The sequence below is a fragment of the Bubalus bubalis genome, chromosome 11, assembly GCF_019923935.1.
Source record: "Bubalus bubalis isolate 160015118507 breed Murrah chromosome 11, NDDB_SH_1, whole genome shotgun sequence".
NCBI classification, from domain to species: domain Eukaryota; kingdom Metazoa; phylum Chordata; class Mammalia; order Artiodactyla; family Bovidae; genus Bubalus; species Bubalus bubalis.
This window is the reverse complement of record NC_059167.1, coordinates 74,036,117-74,055,689: the sequence shown is the minus strand read 5'-3', so window position 1 is coordinate 74,055,689 and position 19,573 is coordinate 74,036,117. Positions and strand designations below refer to the sequence as shown.

The 19,573-nt window shown below is 44.8% G+C and overlaps 2 long non-coding RNA genes across 2 annotated transcripts; one reads left to right on the top strand and one right to left on the bottom strand.

Annotated features, from left to right (window-relative positions):
* Positions 1 to 459: 459 nt before the first annotated feature.
* LOC123328121 lies at positions 460 to 7,835 on the bottom strand. The gene is made up of 2 exons (XR_006542927.2): positions 7,331 to 7,835; positions 460 to 3,576 (listed from the first exon to the last, which is right to left on the bottom strand). It is a non-coding gene; the product is annotated as an uncharacterized LOC123328121 (long non-coding RNA).
* A 492-nt stretch (positions 7,836 to 8,327) lies between these two features.
* Positions 8,328 to 16,310, top strand: LOC123328120. Its single transcript, XR_006542926.2, has 4 exons — positions 8,328 to 9,999; positions 11,115 to 11,284; positions 14,976 to 15,116; positions 15,726 to 16,310. It is a non-coding gene; the product is annotated as an uncharacterized LOC123328120 (long non-coding RNA).
* The last annotated feature ends 3,263 nt before the right edge of the window (positions 16,311 to 19,573 follow it).

Here is a 19,573-nt window from a genome sequence, read left to right as displayed (position 1 = left end):
CTCTTTGGGATCTGATTTTAGGATATAATGTTTGTTGTCCTTCTTGGGCACTGGGCCCAGTAAAGTAAGACCTCTTCAAATAGTCAAGCCTGAACGGGGAGCTGGGGGCTTTCCTGGTGGCTCAGTGGTACAGAAACTGGCTGCCAATGCAGGAGACACAGGTTAGATCCCTGCTCCGGGAAGATCCCATGTGCCATGGAACAACTAGGCCTGTGTGCCACAATTATTGAGCCCACACTTGAGAGCCCATGAGCCACAACTACTGAAGCCCACATGCCCTAGAGCCTGTGCTCTGCAACAAGAGAAGCTACCGCAATGAGAAGCTGCGCACTGCAACTAGAGATTAGCCCCCGCAGCAACTAAGATAGAGCATAACCATAAATAAATAAAATTGTGAATGGGGGCTGCAAGACCTGTAACCAATGAGAGGAGTTCACTGCCTACGGAGATGGAAGGTGAAAATGAAGAGCCAACAAAGAGAAAATCAGGGCCTCGTGCCTCAGTGTCTGCTACCTGTATGGCCATGCCCAGCCTAAAGGGCAGCAGCCCTGAGCATTCCTGTGGAGTCAGCAATGTGCTCTGAGCTAGCCAAGGGAAGCAGTGCATGTGAGGAGAGGAAGCACAGCTCTTGTATTTTTGAACACTGCATCATCGGTCTCAGAGCTGATCTGAACTTTGTTTTCTAATAATCAGGAATCAGAAATGACAGAGGAGGGAAAAAAACAAGCTTGGCACCTCCCAAGGCCTATCCCCGTGGCAGGATCAGGACCAAGGCGCCAGCACTTTTCATTCCCTCTCTGAGTTGAAGAGGTGCTCTAATGGCAAAACTCACTGAAGCAAAGGAAGATGCAGTGACTGGAAATGTCTTTGTCCCTAAAATACCCTACTGGCTTTTAAACAGGGAGAGGACTGAGAGGATGCCAGCCCAAGGACCCGACGTGGCTCCCTGGGGAGATTTGGTGCCCTGCAGCCTCAGCATTGGCTGGGATCCTGCCATAAAAGCATCTGCTTCCTCCAGGAGCAGCCAAAAAGGAACTTTTCAAAGGTCCTGACTCTCCAAACAGACGTGACTGAAGCAGCAAAATCTCTAGGAGGAAAAGCAGGGTTGGCTTTAGAGAAAAGCTGGTCCCAATGCTCTGGGGAAGGGGCTCATAAAAGCAATGAGAGGGACAGCTTTGAAAGGAAGATATTCAGTGAGAAAGGGATTCAATAAGGAAAGGTGGTCCAACGAGAAATCAAAGCTTTGGTAATTTTCTGGGAAGACAAAAAATAACTCTGAATGTTCTGTTTGGTGGCTGGAATCCTGGGCGGGGGGCGGGGGGGGGGGTACCTTTTGAAGGTTCTAGCACCAAGTAACTTGCCTTCTCAATCAAGTCTTTTGGTCAAATAGCTTGAGAGAAGCTGGTGTTGGTTTTAGTCAAGTAATTTCCCAGATATGCTGCAGGTGGACCAACACAGGAGCCCATTTAACAACTCTGGGATGAAGGGGAAGCCCTGTGGCAGACAGCATGTCAGATGAAGGGAAATGTGCTTTTCAACAAGACCCAGTCACAAGTAGGGTTGATTTTTCTCGTGCAATAGAAACAGCAATAACACCCAATGAAATACACCCTCTTCGCTCCTTTGAAGTACTGTTGAAAGACCACTGCCACTCGTGACTCTTCTGTGAAGCAATTAAAGCAGGTTCTACCTCCAGACAGAGAGGAAAACCTTCATTTTCTTAAGGGACTCATTCAAGGTCACACTGAGCTAGGGACAGAAACAAGAATTCCTGCCTCCAGTTTAATTCTTTTTATTACATCATTCCACCTCTACTGGATAAATTTCGTAAGAAGGGTAGCTTAAAGACAGAGCTAATAAAGAAGGGTTTATATGGATGTGGGATTGTAGGAAATGAACCAGAATGCTGGTTTCTGAAGACATTCCTGGGCCTACACAAGAGATGAGGGAGAATCAAGCAGGAGGATGCAGGTCAATTAGAAAATGATGGAGCCAGTTGTTTCTAAACTCAACATTCTTTAATCTGTAAGGTAGAGTCAAATGATGAAATGAATAATCCTTCCCAGGAAGCAGTGAAAACAGGTGATCACAAAAAAAGCAACAGAGGCAAATAAACACAGATACTCATAATAAAATCTATTTAATAATACAAATCCTTAAAAAATAATTACTAGGGTATTTCACTCTCCAGATAAATTCCTCTCACCCTTTCTTTTTCAACATTTTCCCCCTCAGATCGACCCTAAGGAACTCAGAAATATATTTGTATTTCCTCTAATTCAGTATTGGAAAGGAAACAAAGAACTGTTTTAAAAAATGCATTTCACTGACGTGTCCTCGTCCTGCTTGACAATCATATTCACATAAAAAAAAATTATGCCAACATCAGACACACCTTAGTCAACTACCCACCTGCTCTGGTCTCACTCTTCCTACACCAGGCTAAAATGCATTCCAATATTTCCAATTTCACAGTTATCATCACCTCATTCTCTGGAACTCAACGGCTCACAATCCCTCAGGACAACCCTGGTCAGGACAATCAGTGCCTCGAGGTAGAAGCTACCACCACCCCACCACCCCCAGTGCAGATGTAACCTTTCTAACACAAGTCAATTTCTGTGAGAAGGACCTGGCTTTCTTTTACGTCCACTTGGGCCATTTCCCTGGAAAGGAGGGGATATTGGATGTCCAGCTATTCTGCTACAGCTCCTTAATAAGATCAGCTTCCCAAAGTCAAGGGAAAAGAGACCAAGAAGGTGGGAAGTGATGTTGGGAGATCCAGAGTAGGGGGACATTGTGCATTTTGCCATTTTAACCATCAAACCTGATTCTACAGGACAGCCCAGCCCTGCTTTCCAGCCACATATGCCTGGTACTGGGTCTGCATTCTGGCACTGCCTCCATCACCACACACTGTCGTTCCAAGCCGCTGTGCTTGAAGAAGTCACTGGTGTCCTCCTCCTCCCCCCTGCCTCCGTGAGAAAAGTGATCAAAGGCACGGCATTGGCAACATGCCGCTGTTATGTAATCAGACTCAGCTGAGGGCAGAACCAAGCAGGAATCTATATACCGTGGAGGCAAAATTCACTGTCATCCCAACCCGGGACTACGCCGTTTTCTGGACCGACATGAGCACACATTGTTGCTGCAGCTCAAATTCAGGGATTTGTCCTAGCCTCCCTCGAGGCTGGAGCCCAAGACCACAGGAGCAGTCTCAATTCTCAGCCCAAGTGCCTTCTGTCACTTGAGAGCTGCAAATTTAGATGGAGGAGGACAACTTTCTATGAGGAGGGCTAAATGAGGCATCTACTTGACCAATTTTTAATGGAAACTAATAGAAACGAGTATCTCTCTCATGCTGAGTTCTGTTTCAGTTAACTTTATTGTGGAGAGGGGGCTGGCAAAGAGAAGGCTATGACATTTTAAAAACAACTAGCTGAGGCCTGGAGGTTTTTCTTTCTTTTTCCAAGGATGCTGCAGTCCAAGGGGAAAAACAATGGGAGGGGGGAGGCGGAGAAACCATCTTCTCCTTGGCACTCTCAAAGCCTGACGCGGTGCCAGCCGCTCCACCAACTGTTTGGAGAGAAGGTAACTGTCACTCTTCTCACCGTAACTTCTTGCTTTCAGATCAGTGGCTGGCAGGTTTATCTGCTTCTGAGCAGCTTCGGATCCGCGTCAGTGACACTGGCTACGTCAGCAAGAGCAATCGGAAGGGAGCATGATGCCACTGCCAGCAGAGGTGGGAGGGAAAATTGTAGCCTTCAAGAAAATTCTTAGGTCTGTCCGTGTGGCTGACTCGCTCACATTGACTTAGATGACTGCCACCGATTTCAGAAAGCCAGAAGGAAACAGGTAGCTTTACACAGCCATTTTCGAGTTGGGGGTGTAGGAGGTTTTAGTTAGTAAAGGCTTACGCTTTCAAACCCCTTGTGTAGGACCTGCCTCCAACTTAGGAGAGGGCAGGCTTCAATCAGAGGATGGAATCAAGGTGACCACCACCACCCAGCAAGCGCCTGAAGCCCCAGTTCACACGCCTCCAGTGATTACTGCAGTAATTCTCCATTTCAGGTCACCCATAATTCTAGCTGCTTTCATTTTTGTCATTCTCATGATAAACAGGGCACAGTGATCACCAAGGGTCCTTGACACAGTGCTATTCTATGATCTATTTTTTTTTAAGTAGGTTTAAAAGCGTCTGTTCTTGGAGCAGCAACCCCTGAAGTTCATGGTTGCAAAGATAGAATTCTATTTCATTGACTTCTGGTTCAGGACTTTCTGGTTAAAAACAATGTTAAGGTGAAAAGACATAACATGACTAACACACAGTCCAAATGCTTTCAAAGATATTGTTTTGGGAAAAGAAAGGTAAAGATAGGTGGGGAACTTTGAAATATGTTCTTTAGCCCAGTCTTGGTCAAAGGTGAAAAATTTCCACAGACAGCACAGCCCCATGATTCCTGATAGCCCTAAAAGCAGCAAGTTAAAGTCAAAATCTTGTATCAAAAACTCATGTTGATTAGATTTGAAGAAATAACTCTGCCTAATTCATGGATATGGAGACAGTGTCAGGGTTCAGAAAATGGCAGTTCTCATCTCAGTCCATTCTTAAGATTATAAATAACCTCTGGAGTAATGCTCAATGCCAGGCTTTAGTGGGAATTTAACATTATGGAATGACAATTATTAGTAACTTGCTGGGCAACCATGGCCAAGGCACTGGATTTCCTATGCTTCCGTTTCATCGCCTATTCTGCCCCCAATAAGCTAAAGATGAGGAAGTCAAGCTGTTTCTCAGGTTTACTGAGGGGCACATCTAAAGGTCATTATTTGAAGTAAAGGGATCAATACCACATTTGGAGTCACTATCCTCATGGTCACTTGCAGGTCTGGATCAAAGCCATAACTGATACGCAGTACTTCTTCTGAGGTTCTTACCTTGGGACCTTGAACCCCATGGGAGGCCATGAATGGGCTTTAAAATGAGCCCACCTGCTCTGATCTAGGGGCAGGACACCCACTGACCCAAATAGTTTAAGAAGCATTGTCCTACAGTAAGCTTTGGTTACAGGTGTACCAAAAACAAACAAACAAACAAACAAACAAAAAAAAAAACAGCGACACTGCCTGATGGAGAGGAAAAGTCTAGGAGGTTGGTCACAGAAGCCAAAGGAAATACACAGGATCAGATCTCAAGGAAACCATCAGGACTTCACCTTGACCTTCTGGGTCATCTATCCATTCGGACTGAGCCTATCTGTCAGAATGGAATTTCTCCAATCAGCAATACCTGCTGCTGCTGCTGCTGCTGCTAAGTTGCTTCAGTCGTGTCCGACTCTGTGCGGCCCCATAGATGGCAGCCCACCAGGCTCCTCTGTCCCTGGGATTCTCCAGGCAAGAACACTGGAGTGGGTTGCCATTTCCTTCTCCAATGCATGAAAGTGAAAAGTGAAAGTGAAGTCGCTCAGTCGTGCCTGACTCTTAGCGACCCCATGGACTGCAGCCCACCAGGCTCCTCCGTCCATGGATTTTCCAGGCAAGAGTACTGGACTGGGGTGCCATTGCCTTCTCCTCAGCAATAGCTACAGGATCATTAATAATAAGCAGAAGAAATGACTGACTGAGGAAGGCAAAAGGCAGGAAGCACCTGGAGGAGCTGCCAACCATCCAATACCAAGAACACCTGTTGGAAGGAAAGCCTAAGGGTTTCACAGGGCTTTGTTGGTGTGGAGGAACAGGCAGATTCACAACAAAATGGCTGTAAAGAGTGGTAAACATGAGGCTGTCTTGTTCAAAGTGTGAGAGCTGCGAGTGAGGTCTGGGTCTGTGGATCAAAGTCAGGATGAAGAGATGGATAATTCTATAGTATCAAAAGGCAGTATCAAAGGGTAAGAAAGAAAAAAAGTTAAGTCACTCAGTTGTGTCCGACTCTTTGCGACCCCATGGACTGTAGCTTACCAGGCTCCTCGGTCCGTGGGATTTTCCAGGCAAGGGTACTGGAGTGGGTTGCCATTTCCTTCTCCAGGACCAAAGGGTAGTACCAAAGGGTAGTAGGTCCCAAACAAGACCCAAGTCCCAGCCCCAAAAGAGAAACCATATTTGGAAGTAAAACTAAAGGGATTTGCAGGGAACACTCCAAGGAGAGGGGAATGGTGCAAAAGAAGGACAAGAGCTCAGTTGGGATCTTCAGAAACCAGGTTTGAAGGTGGCACTTAGAAAAAGAGGGAGAGAATTGGAAAGGATTCCAATTCCTGAGATCCAGGCAACAAATAAAATACTCTAACACTTACAGAGCAACTTACAGCTTACAAAACATTAGGACATTCACTATCTCATTTAATCCTTATCACCCTGAAAAGCTGGTGTAATTTTCTTTATTTGACCCATGAGGAAACTGAGGCTAGGAAGGGTGGATTATGCGACTTGCTCAAGGTCACTTGGCGAAAGTCAGAGCTGGGACTGCATCCCAATGCTCCCACCTCTCCTGATTGTTATCCACCTGGAAAACCTTTATGTTAACTCCTAAGGGGCAAGGTTGATGTGATTACAAGGAACTCCACCCCCAACACTATCCCCGCCACTTGCCCTAAAATCTGGGGCGGAGTAGCGCCCCCCGGTGCCAGGGAGGGGACCCGAGTGACGCGGAGCCACAGCCTGGGGTTTCCCTGTCCTGCGGGGCTCTGAAGAGCGAACGGCAGAAACCACGGCTCTTATACTCGGAGCAGTCAAGTAACGCTCCAGCAGCAGCTGCCGGTTCGGGGCTTAAAGTGCGAGGGGCAGTGCTGGGCGAATTCCCTTCCAAGCGATTCTAGGTCCGGGACCCAGCCCGGGCGCCGGCTTCTCCGTATCCCAAGCTCGCCCCTGCCCCACTGGTTCCTTCTGGCGGTTCCCCAGTGCGTTGAGGAGGCGACAGGAGCCTGGGGTGGAATATTGAGGTGAAAGAGCGGGTCGACTCTGGGGCAAGAGTTTCCACTTCTGATCCTCCGAGTCAGAACCATGAGCAAACCCTGACTGGAAGTTTGGGCATCAAAGGTTTCAGATCAAGTAGCAAGTTGCCAGGAGAGCAGTAGAGGCGGGGGGAGGTGGGGGTCTGGGGTGGGGGTGGCGATAGGGGAAGAAGGGACAGGCAGGAAGAGATGCCCCTTCCCACGCAGCCCCCCTGCGGGCCCGCGGGTGGGTGGCCGGTCCGTCTCTGCAGCCCGCGGGTGCGGAGAACGCGCCGGGCATCGGGCACCGCGCATCGGGCACCTGGCGCAGCGCAGCCCCTCCTCGCCCGGTTCCGCGCTCCTCCCCACCTGCCCGCCGCCTCGCCCCCGCCGCGAAGACTCACAGTCCGCAGAAACTGGATCTCGTCCTCGCCTCCTTCTCCCCCTTCGGCCATGGCTCCCGAGGCGTCGGCGGTGCCCCAACCTCCGGCGCCTCTGCTTCCACCGGCAGCCGCTCGGCGTGCGCCCGCAGCTGCTGCGCTCTTTCTCCTCCTCCTTCTCCTCCTTCTCCTCCTCCTCCTCCGGCTCCTGGCTCTGCCTCAGCAGCACCGAGCTAATCCCCGACCATATAGGGAGCTGGGCAACACTCCACTGCACTGCAGAGCGCCAACGCCAACCAAGCAGCCCGCCTACCCTCTCGCCTCTCGCCCCAGCCAAGTGCGCGGCGGCCACCGAGCCCGCGGACAGCGCAGCGCCTGGCGCACAGAGCGGGCGGGGGCGGCGCTGCGACCCGGGCGGGGGCAGTGGGGCCTCCCCCGCAACGCACCGCGCCGCGCCGCCAGCTCAGCGGAGACGTGCGCCCCGCCGCGACGAGAGAGTGCCCCTACCCTGCTCGGATTCGCAAACAAAGGCCAGTTGCTTAGCTCCAGCGTGCCCAGACTAGGCATCTACCCTCTCTCTTTGCCCACTCTGCCCTCGTGCGTGTGTGTGTGTGTGTGTGTGTGTGTGTGTGTATGTGTGTGTATTGGGCTCCAATGCTTTGCTCAAACCTGAGTGCCTCGTTCGGACCCCCAGCCGCGGAAGGCTGAGAGAGGCGTGCCTGTGATCTTCTGATCAGCAGAGAGCAAACGGTGCAATGAGGGTGTCTGTCCATTCATAACAAAGTTTGCCTTTGCCTTTGCTTGCATGGCCCTTTCTGAGAACCCCTTCTCCTCTGCAAAACCCAGTCAGTATGTTTTACCAAACTGCTTGATTATCCATTGTTGGTGGACGGAGTACCATCTCTCTGCACCTCAGAAACCTTCCAGGGATTCCCCCATTCCATCCACAGTTCAGAGGTTAGGTGGCATGAATCGGTTCTCTCTGCCTACCCTCCTCTCCTAAATTTCTTCTGCATTTTAGGGTACCAGCCCTGGGAACTCTGTAAAAGAGAAACAGTAGGACCTCTTCTGTCTTCGGACTGCTGACATCTCACTCAGCCTTAGGTCACTTTCTGGAGCTGGGAGGCTGTCAGATTGTTCATTGCTAAAGCTGAGGTTTCGGGATGTCCCCTTCTGTCTGCTGGCCAAGAAATTCCAGGGCCAGAGAAGCTTTCAAGAGAAGGCACGCTAGGAAGAGCTGCACACCTAGGTTGAAAAGAAACCAGGAAGAGGTATGGGTGACAATTCTGGGCTACTGGTGGCACAGAACACTGGAAACCTCAACCAATTTCTCAGCTTCCTTGTGGACAGCCTCTCTCTTGATTCTGCCTTAAGACCTCTTTCCTGGGCTCCAGTTCTGCTTTGTCTACTGGACATCAGAGATGCTAAGAAGAATGTGGTGTTGTTGTTTTATATTTTACCAAAGCTGCTTCCTTCCAGAGGTTGCACCTTTACCCTTGTTCCTCTTCTGAAGCCTGCCTAGAATAAACCAAGCCATCTGCACATCTTGGCCCTTTACATATCGGAGGGCACCTGTCATGCTCACCCTCATCCACTTTTCCCACCTCCTGACTAAAGATTCCTCTTTCCCTCACCGTCCTCTAGCATAGTTTCCAAATCCTCCATCGTCTCTGATGGCCTTGTTATAAGCATTCCAGTTTGTCTTCTTCCTCCTAAATCAGAGTGCTCTCCTCCTTTGGACAGTCTGTACACAAAGCCTAATTGGATTGGCTTTGGAGCAGAACCAATGACACTTTATGTGTGCATTTAACTAGAATTTCTGTAGGTTTTTTTTTTTTCTTTCCCACATGAGCCACTAACATCAAAACTTTAACAATTTGTTCATGTCCAAATATTGATACTTAAGTACCAGCTTTAAAAAATATTTCTATTATAATTTATTTTATTTCTATCTATGGTCCCTTAAGACATTTTTAAAATCTAGATTATACCATTTCAAAGTGCTGATTATCACTAATCTATAGTATGGCCTACCTTTGCCATACCTTCTTAGATGATGTTGCATACTTTCATCTAAGACTATTTGACAGGTAAAGAGCCTACATAAATATAGTATTTTGCATCCCTAATTTTTTCTTGTTCATGAGACTACAAATACCTTTTCACACACTTTACTGAAATCAAGATATGTGAGATAGAACACTACTTGCTTTATTGGTCAAATAACCTCTGAGAAAAAGGAAGTGGTAATGAGTGATCTAACACTGTGAATGTATCCAATTGGATTTTGGGTGATCCTTACATTCCTTTAGTGTATTTAAAAGTGAGCTGTTTAAGTATCCAGTCTAGGATTGATTCTGGGGCTCAGCATACATTTGGGGGAATGTAGAACATTTGTCCCTATGTGAAATCCTCTTCCAATCTTTAAAAGTCCCCCAAATTCACCAATAGTGATGCTCTAAACAGGTGAAAACATTATCTCATCACTTTAGGATTTATTTAATCCAGGTCTGCAGATATAACACTGAATACGACAGCTGAATCCCTTGTTCTCAGAGACACTTGAAAGAAAGGAAACTGGGATGGATAAGATAGATAGATGACAGATTTCAGATATTGGGCTTTGTTAGTCCTTCCGTGAAGCCTGGGAGAGAATAAACTAAGACTGTTACTTGTCGTAAGTTATACATCTGGTAAGTGCAAGAGCTGTCATTCAGATATGGACTGTCTGACTCCAAGCCTAATACTTTTTGGTACTTTTTATCCCGTGCCACCTTGCTTCTAGGGCAGTAAAGTGGAAACCATCAGTTTGATGTACCCCTTCCCCACCACCCGACACCATCACATATCACTTGTTCTCCTACACCCTGTATTTCAAACTGTCTCTTGGAAAATTAGTTACTCTTCATAGAAAACTAGAGGACTTGGACCTCAGTTCTTAGAGGACTTAGCATCTACTATAGTCTCATTGGAAAAAGCCAAGCCGCTCAGGTTTCTAAATCCTTGAAAGTTGTCTGTCATTATTAAATTTTCCAGAAGGTGTCCACAGAGCAATAAAATACCATTGGGATGCTCAAGTTGTTCAAAGACAGCCCTGGAAGCTAGCAACTTTGGAGGTAGGGCGCTGAGCAGCCAATATCACCAACAGCTGGAAAGCACACTGTAACAACTCTGAGGCTTATGGGGCCAAACTGGACATTTTTATCCTTGCATTTATATATGTACATTTATATACATTCCTTTTACCATACATATTTTAAAGGCCTGAAAAAATCTAAAGCCTGATTATTGAAATAAAATTCATGTATTTATTTTTCCCTCTGGCAAATTCTCAAATGAAGTATTGGTCCTGAGGATTTTCTCACATTACAGGGCCTTTTATTTGTGTTTTACCAGAAAGATTGATATAGCTTTAAAATATTAATGAAAAATTGCTGTAGTCATATAATTCAGTATCTTATTTGCTATGCTTTATTACTCATGGTGGTCAATTGCTCAAGTGGTATTAATAAGGCCAGGGCTGTGGATTCAATTCCAGGAGGGCCAGTTAGTCTCACTCTATTTGCTGGTCAAAGACCTTGGTCCCTTTACTCTGGCCAAGAGCCTCATAAATCTTTGCTGGTTTATCCATAGGAAAGGCAGGTCCAAGCCTTGTGACTAACTAAGACCTACCATGCTTGGAGACACAGAAGCTAAGAGGCCACACTTGATAGAGATAGCCATCCCCATCGTATTAGAGATATATTTAACTCGACACAACATTGAATCCGTCTTCAATATCCATTTCAACCTCACTTCCCAACTCCAGGAGTCATCCATCTACTGAAAATACATTTCTCCAGTTAATTGTGCTCATGACTTTGGCCTGAGTTGACTCAGATTCCACCTGGGGAAAGTATCAAAGGCAATGATGGAATAACTGTAGAGGAGGGGCTGACCTCTGCTAGCTGCCACCTTTTTTGATCCAACACTACACATGTAAGTACTATTTGTAAATTGACTGAAGATTTATTTAATTTTTCATTAACAAATAGAAAAAAAAGCACATTTCTGTGCTTTTTCTCTAAGTATTTAAATTGTGAAGCTCTTTTACTGATGGGAGGGCAAGAAAGGATTGTCCCCAATTAAGCCCATGAACAGAAATAATTCCTAAAAAGGACACCTGCTTTTGATTTGGCCCTGATTGGAATGATGGCGTATAAACTTACAGATGTCTTTTTTTTTTAATTTAATGTTAAGCAGTGATTATATTAGTTTCCAAAATGTTTTGCAATAAGTTACTCAGTTGATAGCTTCCTTTGGTCCAAAGAATTGGCCGCTGCTGCTGCTGCTGCTAAGTCGCATCAATCCTGTCCGACTCTGTGCGACCCCATAGACGGCAGCCCACCAGGCTTCCCCGTCCCTGGGATTCTCCAGGCAAGAACACTGGAGTGGGTTGCCATTTCCTTCTCCAATGTAGGAAAGTGAAAAGTGAAAGTGAAGTCACTCAGTCGTGCCCGACTCTTCGCAACCCCATGGACTGTAGCCCACCAGGCTCCTCTGTCCATGGGATTTTCCAGGCAAGAGTACTGGAGTGGAGTGCCATTGCCTTCTCCGCCAAAGAATTGGAAGTCATACCAAAAAGCCTTGACTTGAATTCCTTTTTTTCATTAGCAAGGGGACAGATGCAGAGAAATATTTGTCTTCTTCTACTGATATCTGTTTTATCTCTTTTATAAAAGTCACAGACATCACAACTGCTTAACATAAACAAGATGTCATAGTCAAGAAGACCTTCCTGCAGTTAACACATGAAAAATGTCTTTATTCTTTTTCTGACACCTTAAAATTGGAAGATTATATAATAAGGTTAAATCGCCACTTTAGTGAACCACTCAAAGAGGGGACAAAGGAGAGGGGGTTAACTGAATTTCAGCAGATATGGAAGTCTTCCCAGGTAGCTCAGTGGTTTAAAAAAAAAAAAAATGCCTGCCAATAAAAGAGACACGGGTTCGATCCCTCAGTTGGGAAGATCCCCTGGAAAAGGAAACGGCAACCTGCTCCAGTATTCTTGCCTGGGAAATCCCATGGGCAGAAGAGCCTGGTGGGCTGCTGCTGCTGCTGCTGCTAAGTCACCTCAGTCATGTCCGACTCTGTGCGACCCCATAGACAGCAGCCCACCAGGCTCCCCTGTTCCTGGGATTCTCCAGGCAAGAACACTGGAGGCTACTACTTAGCAACTAAACATCAGCAAAACAACTACGGATTTGGAGGCAAGCTGAGCACACCAGCAGAAGCCTGAAGGGTGGATCCTCGCACCCCCGGTCTCCTTGGAGCTGAGCTTCAGGGCATCTCCAGCTGGAACAGTTGTTAAAGCAATAGATTAACAATAGGACCATTGCTCATTTACATTTTCCTCCAGGAAAACCACGATTTAACCTTAAACTTGTACTCTGGCTAGTACATGGGACCAAGTTTACACTAAACAGATGAGGGTCTGAGTTCTATGACCCTGAGCAGGTGATTTAAGCTCTCAGAACCTATTTCATCTGGAAAATGGGAATTAAAAGACCTACTTCTCAAGGTTCCTTTAAGGATTAAATGACCTAGTGATTAGAAAATGCTTAGCAGAGTAAAAGTGCTCAGTAGGAAATCCTGAGATCTCTCTTGCAGATCCATCCCATTCCTCTTCCTTTGTATTGGTTTCCAATGCCTGCCCTTCAGATCTATTTGTATGCCTCTTTAAAAATTGAAGTATAGTTGATTTACAATACTGCACCAATATAGGGAACTGTATTCTACATCCTGTAATAAACCATAATGGAAAAGGATATCTTAAAAACAATGTATATAGGCCTGCCTTTCTTAAAGTTCCTTTCTCTTTTGATTTGTCATGAGGCCTCTACCCACCAAGAAAGACACAGTGCCTCTGATTTCAGGACCCAATTTCCTGCCCCAGTAAGCAAAACATTCTGGGCCGATCTCACGTGTTGTGAGTTCATGGTGAAGGCCGACACTGCTTTTCGGTGTTTGTTTCCCATGGAGTTTTGTTCCGATCTATATTATGTCCACATCTTTAATGAGAAATGTATTCTGTTGCCATGGCATATTGAAATTCATGGCTTCCTCTGGTAGGTGGAATCTTCCCTGCCCACCTCCATCGTCAGGTTTTGCCTAGGGCTTTATGAGATTGAGATCTATGAAACTACACTTAATCAGATAAGTCTCAGTTACACTCAACTCAATGCCTTTGATTTCTAATTTCTGCATTTTAATTTTTCCTGCCTGCAGTTCAGTGGCACAGATTTATTGAAACTGTTGCCAGCAACAATTTGCTCTGACCTGCTACGGTTTTAAGAGTTGCTGCTGAAATAGGCAGGTACCCAGTGGGAAGGAGATAAATGGAGTTTCGTGTCATTTATTTCAGGTACCAGGGTAAGACCCACATTTCAGGAGGTAATAATGGAAGTAAACAACTTTTATTCTGGTTCTAAAGTAATGTTTCCATAACCAACTTCTGGATTAATTTGTCTTTTCAGCCTGTGCTGAGCAGATCTCATTTCCAGTGTCTTTGAGCTGGTGAAATTTCCTTTACAATGATTAAGGAATTTATCAAAGCAAATCTTCTTGCTCTTTACAAGGATGCACAATTTTCCATTGGCATTCAGAGCTGCAATGTCCTGGGACACGAGCTCGGCTTTTGAAATTTCTTCTCAATATGTCACTGCTGCTGACAAGTGTGGCAGATCACTCCAAGACTCTGATAAGAGTTCGGAGACTGGCAGGGCTCCTGGTTGCCTCCTGTTGCTCTCATCTGAGATCCAAATAAAAGTCAGAGGTTTTAAACTCTACCTGCCTCATTCAACCTAGAGTTGAAGAAGAGATAAGCGTTCTAGCCCATTGAGTCCATAGACCAATAAAAATCTAGAGGAAATTTTCAGCAGTACCATGAAGTTGCCAGCTTTTCCTGTTGCTTTGTAAACACATTAAAAAATCCAATTGCTAATGCCAGCTTATTAAAAAGCAGAGACATTACTTTGCCAACGAAGGTCCATCTAGTCAAAGCTAGGGTTTTTCCAGTAGTCACGTATGGATATAAGAATTGGACTATAAAGAAAGCTGAACACCAAAGAATTGATGCTTTTGAATTGTGGTGTTGAAGACTCTTGAGAGTCCATTGGACAGCAATGAGATCCAACTAGTCCATCCTAAAGAAAATCAGTCCTGAATATTCACTGGAACGACTGATGCTAGAGCTGAAGCTGCAATACTTTGGCCACCTGATGCGAAGAGCTGACTCATTTGAAAAGACCCTGATGCTGGGAAAGATTGAAGGTGGGAGGAGAAGGGGGCCACAGAGGATGAGATGGTTGGATGGCATCACTGACTCAATGGACATGAGTTTGAGTAATCTCCGGGAGTTGGTGATGGACAGGGAAGCCTGGCATGCTGCAGTCCATGGGGTTGCAGAGTCAGACTCGACTGAGTGACTGAATTGAACTGAACTGAATGCCTAGACCATTGTTTTATAAAATAAAGAACATTTTAGCATAACAGTAGAAATGACAAATCTTAGAATTAAAAATAAATTTTACTTTATAAACAACTCACTACATAATTTCTTTCTTCCTATCTTTCTATCTTCCTCCCTCTCTCTCCCCTCCCCCATCTACCCTCCTTTGCTGCAAAGGAGATGCAAACATCATCAGAGACAAATTCTGGTCTAAGAATCAACCTCCTTATTCTCAGATTGGGAATACGGAGCCTCGCTGAGGTTTAATTGAACTGATGAAAGCTGGAGCTGCACTCAGACCTTCTGGCTCCTTGTCTGGTATTTATTTTCCAGTTTTCTTTGTAATGAAATTCAGGGTAATGTCCCAGAGGTACAGCCTGATCCTGGAGTATCTTCCTAATCATCAAATACAATTATTTTGCCTTCTCTTAAGTTGTAATGTTAAGTGAATTGACGATGGTCTAATTCTTTAGAAATAAAAAATACCTGTTTGGGAATTCTCTAGTGGCTAACTGGAGTCCTTGTTCCCAAGGAATGATTTCCTAGTCTTTAAAACCAGTAACAACAAAACAAACCCAGAAAGTTAAGATTGAGGTCAGTCTTAAAGATTCTTAACACTTATACATTAAAACAGTATGTTGAAGTGGTTTGGGAATAGGGTGGTTCCAGAATAGCCTTCATAAAAGCGGAGGATTGATTTACTAAATTACATGACCAAATTGATTGTGTGAAAGTCATTTTCCATGACCTTCGTCCTGTTAGTTTCTACCTCAATATTTAAGTCTCTGATCTCCAAGGTTAAGAGCGACATCCCAAGCATGGCATTTTAATTTTAGTTCTTGTTCTCCTCTTTGACCATTGAATTATTTAGCCCTGTCAATGAGTTACTATTTCTTGGAACTAACGCTATTCCTTCCTTACCCTTAGGGTCCATCCTTGAGGAGCACTACCCTGGCACTCCTATGTCTCCACCTCCTTTGATGACTTCTCTTCCTCATTAGGAATGGGCATTCCCCAGTATTCCATCTTTGACCCTCCTTCATCCTCTATAAAATCCAAGCCTGTCCTTTCTTATAACTTTAGCTACCACCACCTCTAGGCCCAAATCTTTATTACCAGTTCTTCCAAGTCCCAAACTCATTTTGTTTAACCTCATGCTGAATGTTTCCAACTGTGTGTATCACCGTTTCTTCAAACACAATGTGACTAAAGCAGAATTCATCTCATAAGTAAGAGCCCTCCGCATGAACTCTCCTTTTCCACATCAGCTGTCTTCTTTTTCCTCCCAATGTCTACATCTCTGTTATTGGTACCACCATCCTTGAAAGAACAATTTCTAGAATCAAGCCTTTATTCCTCCAGTGACGTGGACAAGGGAACCAGCAGAAATAATAAATACCACTCAGTCAAGATATTAATACACTCTGCTTCTCCCTGTTGTACTGCCCTGCTTTTACTGTCTGTAAGAAATAAAATAAAAAGTATGGGGAGGGATAAATTAGGAATTTAGGACTAACTGCTGCTGCTGCTAAATCACTTCAGTCGTGTCCGACTCTGTTCGACCCCATAGACGGCAGCCCACCAGGCTCCCCCATCCCTGGGATTCTCAAGGCAAGAACACTGGAGTAGGTTGCCATTTCCTTCTCCTAGGACTAACAGATGCACACTAATATATATAAAAATAAATAACCAACAAGGACCTACTATATGCACAGGAAACTATACTCAACATTCTGTAATAACCTATAAAAGAAAAGAATCTGAAAACAAATAGATATATGTATATCTGAATTACTTTGAAGTACACCTGAAACTAACACAACATTGTAAATCTGCAATTTTTAAAGTCTTCATTTTTAAAAAAATTTAAGAAAGTATTTTTTAAGTATTTTTTTAAAAAAACTTCAATTTTTAAAAATATAATGCCCTCCCCCCCACGAATCACCCTCAAACTAGAGACCAAGGTCATCTAGACTTAAAATATTTAAAAGCAAAGACAAGATTCAGAAGTTAATGAGAGAAAATGAGCTTGGCCAAAAGACTTCTGGAGAAAACTGTGATTCTTCTCGAATAGGTGTGGTATCTACCTGGATCAGCAAATTTCAAGGTGTCTTCACTCTGGAACCCTATGCTTTGAATCCTGGTATCAATATATATTAACTTTGTGAATTTTGGTAAGGCACCCTGCTCTTCCTTGCTTCAATTTCAAAATTAAAAATTGTTAATAGGATGGTTGAAAAATTAAAAGTGGTCACTATCTGAAAAGCTTTTAGAACAGTGACTGGTAATGAACAGACACTGTGTTCAAGTCTGGTTTCCCAGAAGTAGACCTGAGACATGGATTTAGGAGTTGATTCCAGGAAATACCTGTAAGTGATGAAGGGAAGGGAAAGGAAGAAGCAGGCAAGGGAAGAAAGCCAGTAAGGGGTAAGTTATCAAGTCAGTTTCCCCTGTGAGAAAGTGGACACTTAATCTCACTGGGGAACTCTGGGGGTCAGTAAGGAACACCCACCTCAGAGTCACCCCCAGAAGGACAAGGAGGCTGGGGTATTTATATACTAACTCCGGTCAATCAGTGTTGAAGCCTGCTCCCAGGGAAGTGAATTCTCTGGCACTTTCACCAGCTCTGGCTGCCAGAGAAAGCCCTCAGGCAGTTGGAAACTGGGCTGGCAAGTCCCCTACAATAGTAGGGCCCAAGGAGATACTTGGGGACATTGTCTACCAGTATGCTCAATAAATATACATCATCATCATCACTGTTGAAGTCCAAAGGCAAAACCGATGAAAGCCAGGCTCTCCTGGCTGAGAGGAGAGAGTTGGGGTGATGAGCCCAAGGTTTGCATGGGGAACTCAGTTCTCTGCACAGAATCTTAGAGATCTACAGAGCAGTTTGAGAAGCACAGTTCATGGTGGCTGCTCCTGGGATCCTTTCCATCCTTAAGCAAATGCAGCTTAGTCCCTGAGACAAACTATAAACATAGTATTGTAAGGTAAGCAGCGATGGAAATTAGGACTTTCTCAGTGTCCAGCAAGTGGAGTAGAAGTTGTTTGAAAGGCTGAGATTGCCATAAACTGGGGCTGTCAGAATGGATGCTAGGGAGTAAATAGGATGAAACTCAGCCCTATATGCCGGCTGTCTTCCCAAGGTGGTGCAGTGGTAAAGAATCCACCTGCCAGTGCAGGAGACGCATTTTCGATCCCTGGGTCGAGAAGATCCCCTGGAGGAGGAAATGGCAACCCACTTCAGTATTCTTGCCTGGAAAATTCCATAGGCAGAGAAGGCTGGCGGGCTACAGCCCATGGGGTCGCAAAGAGTCAGACACGACTTAGTGACTGAACAACAACATGACGATTAGTTGTCAGTTACAAGAACAAAGGCAGAGTAGAGTTTACAAGAGGTAGCAATACACTGATTGGGCCCAAGTGTTTTCTAGATGCTAGTTATCGCCCAAGAGTGTCCTAGATGCTAGGTATCAATGCCGAAAGCCTAGGGGCTGGGACTTGCTGCTTTGGAAGGTCTGTCAGTTACCCTGGAATATGCAATGTGATTTATGCTAGCTGTGTTGCCATTCTCCCTAAACCAGCACTCCTAAAGGCAGATCCAGCTTTCAGTCTCTCTCTCCACCCCTGCACAGATTTTCCATCTTAAACATTACCTTTCATATCATAATAACTATCAACAACTCTTTGAGGTAGGCATTTTTATTACCACTTTATAGATGAGGAGATTAAGAGTGGAGGTTAAGGAATATCTCTAAAGTTAAATTTGAATTTGCACCATAGTCTATCTCATTTCAAACCCACACCAAATCACTATACTTGATGCCTTCATTTCAAGCAAAGAGGAGACAAAGAACTCTTTTAATTACTTGAAATTTGAAATAGTCACATTAGATCCTGCAGACTGATTTAAAGCACTTATATTGATAGTTTTTTTCTTCTGAGTATCAGCACTGTTATGGGGACTGCTTCTAAGGCTCCTTCTATCCCAGCAGCTGTTGCAAGCTTAGAGAAAACAAATTGGAAAGGGACAAAAGAGAATAGATTGAGATCCATTTGAGTGACAGCTTCCTTGCCTTGGTCAACAGATGGTGCATTTATGGCATTCTTGGATCTCTAGGAGAAGAAGAATTCCTTGAGATCTGAGTTCAGCCCCATTTCTGCAAAAATTGCAGGGCTCATTCAGCTAGTACTTAACATTCCATCTGTTACCTTTTGGCAGTTTTTTTTTTTTTTTTTTTTTTTATCAAAGGTATTCATTACCTGAAGCCTCCTTTCACTGTAACAGATGTGTTAAAGATATCATCATTCAGATATTCATTCATTCATTCATTTCTGATGACAGCTTAGGAAAGTAAAGAGAGTAAAATATTATTCTTTATTTACAGGTAAGGAGAGATGGCCAATAACGATCCTTTAATTTGGCCTTTCCCTCTTGCAGACACTCCTCTGCCCACCCCCCAACACCCCGACCCACCTCCTCCCATTTTAGCATCCCCAGAGAAAAAACTCTGCAAGCGTCTGGAGTAGATCACAGGAAAGGCAGATGCAGGCTCTTCACAGAGTTCCGGTTAAGTGATGGCTTGCCAATCCCTGAGGCCAGAGGTTTTCTCCAATTTTTTTAATCAGATAAATCCATAACTGGGTGCTGGAAATCCTTGGGTAAAATCACACCAGGATGAAAGGGAACAGATACAAAAGGATCACTTTAGAGGTCATTTTCCAAATACTTCAGAAATGTTTCAGGATATTCTGGGCTCCTTGAGGCACTAGGC